The sequence below is a fragment of the Vipera ursinii genome (genome assembly GCF_947247035.1).
Source record: "Vipera ursinii genome assembly, chromosome: 1".
Classification (NCBI taxonomy): Eukaryota; Metazoa; Chordata; class Lepidosauria; order Squamata; family Viperidae; genus Vipera; species Vipera ursinii.
In genome coordinates, this window is record NC_139512.1 from 290,950,713 (window position 1) to 290,954,328 (window position 3,616).

The following is a 3,616-nucleotide window of genomic DNA, read 5'->3' on the forward strand; positions in this document are numbered from 1 at the left end:
TCTGTTAACAAAATTATTTTCTTAAAAGTTTGTTTTTGATGTAATCATACAATCATTTTTAAAAGTTATACTTTCTGAACAATGGGAAAATGATTATTTGGTAAGTCCAGCAAGCGCTCAGTTTGATATTAAAATGCTTATGGGTAATCTTGTTTGAGGAGTGCAGAGGAGAACTCAGTGAAATATGATAGCGTGGGAAGACAAGGTGATCCAGTTTCTCGTAACTTGATTATTAAGAATATTATGCCCAATACATCTCTCACATGCAGAGTTACTTTTCTGAAAGAAAGATGGCATCAGAGATTTTAAACAGGAACATGTGGACAGTTAGACTTTAGGCATAGGTTTCTCCCCTCCTCCAAGTGCATAGGCGTGAGGGAAAGAGCTATCTTGGGCACCTGAAGAGCTGAAAATCCCAGAGAAAGACCTATATCTGTGGTAGAGACCCAAAGAGAGGTTAATTACAGAGGAGAGAAAGGGAATCAAGAGCAGAGATGGTGATTAGGAAACAGGGTGAAGCAAAGAAGGTTCTGTCATTCCCATAACCAACATAAATTTCAGGCTGAGGAGAACTGCTGCAGGTGGACCAAACGAAAACAGTATTTGGATTTTCAGAAAACTGACAAGGAACAAAATGCTGAAAAATACAGCCCAGAACTGTTGAGCAGTAAAAGCGGCCTGATTTTGCTACCATCCTGAAATAATCTACAATAGGATGGGTTTGTTGATCTGGCAGACTATTGTAGTAATTTCAGCATTCATCATTCAGTATTTATTCTTTACAGCCTGATTGAAAGATTGCTTCATTTTAAGCCCTCCTTGATTTTGTGACCCAGAGCTTCTATAGCCTGTGCTATTCTTCTTGGTGCATACATATGACCTAGAACACTTCACCTGCTTACACAAAATATAATACAGGGGCTTTCCAGGCCTACTGCTAGGGAAGGGATTGAAAAGAATTTGAAAAATCCATGCTCTGTAAATTTTCCCCACCTTGTTAAAAATCATTCTGGGTGAATGGCAGCAAAAGCTTTTACACACAGGAGACCTAGTTCATATTTAATGAGCCCATCTGCTTTCCACCAAGAGTGTCAGGTTGAATATGTTTTGTTCTGGTAATAAGCATTTGTGAGTGATGGAATTGTATACCTACTACTTGCATTGTGTGTCATAATTGGTTTTCCCTCAGTGACACCTTCCATTTTAATAAAATAAAGGATAGAATGGCCAGTTTGGGACTAATAAAGGTTTCCACTGTGGGAAATCAGAAGTGACTAACTTTTTAAACAGCATGCTTTGGGGAACCCTATTTCTACAACAGTAGTGTGGAATTGCTGCCCTTTGTCTCTTTTTTTCCCCCCAATGAAAAAGTTATCAGCTTAATCTGAGGTTTTCAGTGTGGGCATGATTACCTTCCCTAGATAGGTTTGTTATTCCTTTATGAACAAAAAGTCCTTTGAAAACTCTTTGATCCATTTCTGTCATGAAATTATAAGAGATTATAGGCAATTTACCTATAGCAAATATAAAGATATGGATACAGTGGTGCTTAAAAGTTTATGTACCCTTCTGAATTATTAATATTGCTTCACAAATATGACATAAAACATGATCTGTCCTCTGCACAAACCCTAAAACTGGATAAAGAACCAATTAAGTAAATAAGTCAAAATAGTACTTGTTCATTTATGAAAATAATGTAAAGCTATGGGTTTGTGTGTGGCAAAAGCTTGTAAACCTCTAGATTTATCAATTCATTTGAAGGAGAAATTAGAATTCTGTGTTTCAATCAATTAGTTGAAATCATGGTCAAGTGTGGAAGGTCCTGCCTTATTTAAAGAACAGAATTCTGGGTAGTCATATCAAAGTGACCTTCACAACACTGATATGTGAAAGTGTGTCATAGCTCAAACAAAGAGTTTTGAGGACCTCCAAAAACAATTGTTGATGTTCAGAATAACATTTAAAGAACTAAACTTCTCTCTTTCATTGGTGAATATCAATTTTCACAAGACCAACATCAGGACAAAAATGAGCATGGCAGGGTTGAAAGGAGAAAGCGGCTCATCTTCAAAAAAAAAAAGATGGAAAATTACTACCAATTACAAGGATGTATTTTAAGGAGCAATGTTATACTGTATGCCTACTTATAATGGTACTTTCTTTTGGAGCTACTAATTAAATCAGATTTTAAAAAATTAAAATGATAGCCACTGTTACCAAATACTAAGAACCTGATCTGTTTATTTTCAGTCAACATACTTTATATTGTTTGCACTGTAATCAATATTTTTTAAAAACCCTGTTTTTTATCTTGTTTGCAACAGCTTAACCATTCTCATATTGTATAGTCTAGCAGCATTTAAATCTTCTTACGATGCACAGGAATTCCTTCTGTCAAAATTTACATTTAAATATTGCTCCAATATGAATAGTTTCTCCTTCCCTAATATACAATTCTTATACAGCTCATAAACTTTATAGAATTTCTTCTTTTCTATGCACTGGCCTCATTTTGTATATTTGATTTCCAATGTTCCCTGCCAGCTTTCAACAAGGAAGCTCAAGGGAGAAGCAGAGAGGGAGTCGCTCCCACTCCCACTGCTTCCTCCCTCCATTTTGTTTCTCTGCTTAGGTAAGGAAATCTCTCCATGTCTAGTTTCAACCAACAACTCTCCCCCACCCTTTATAACGACTACTATAGGAACAGAAAGAACAGAATGTGATTGTAAAGGCATTGTTTTATGGATACTGTAGTTGCTTTTTGTTTAACCATATATCTGCAGAATCTACCCCATTAACTATAGTCTGTTTTATACTACCTTATATAACCACCTATCCTTATTGAATTCCTAGTATGTCAAAAAAAGTTCTGGGAATGATAATGTTAAGCTGCTGACAGAATCACATATTGCCTATCCTTATAAAAAAAGATGAACAATGCTTGTAGAATGACAGCCTTGGAACTCAAATGTATTAACTGTCCACATGGCATTATAGTTTATATAAAATTGACTGTTGCCATATTAATGCCAGTGCATGATGCCGATATGATGTAATCAATGAAAAGGATTTTACCCTCCCCCCAGGAGTTTTGTAATGTTGATTAGTATATTAAGATCAACACACCTTTTTTATATAATTAGGAAGGCCTGTTTGGTATAGTGGTTAAGACACAGGTTAGAAACTTGGCGACTGAGTTCTAGTCCTACCATAGACACAAAATAGGCCAGGTGGCCTTGGGCCTGTCACTTTCTATCAGTCCTAGGAAGGAGGTAATGGCAAACCACTTCTGAAAAACCTTGCCAGGAAAAATGCAGGGCTTGTCTAGATAGTTGCCAGGAGTCAAGACTAATGCGAAGTATATTTTTAAAATATAATTAACTGTTGAATCATGCTGCCATTTTGGGCATTGCTTTCTGAGGGGATTCAGGGAATGAAATAAACGGAGGAATGAATGTTTGCTCTCTTCTGTACTAGAAGAAGGAGACAGGAATAATATAATATCAGTGGATTCTACTACCCATCTATGATTCACTTGCAAATTTGAATATCATTAATGTCAATAAAGAGATAATAGTATGCTCATCAGATAAACAACTGCAATCATCCAATA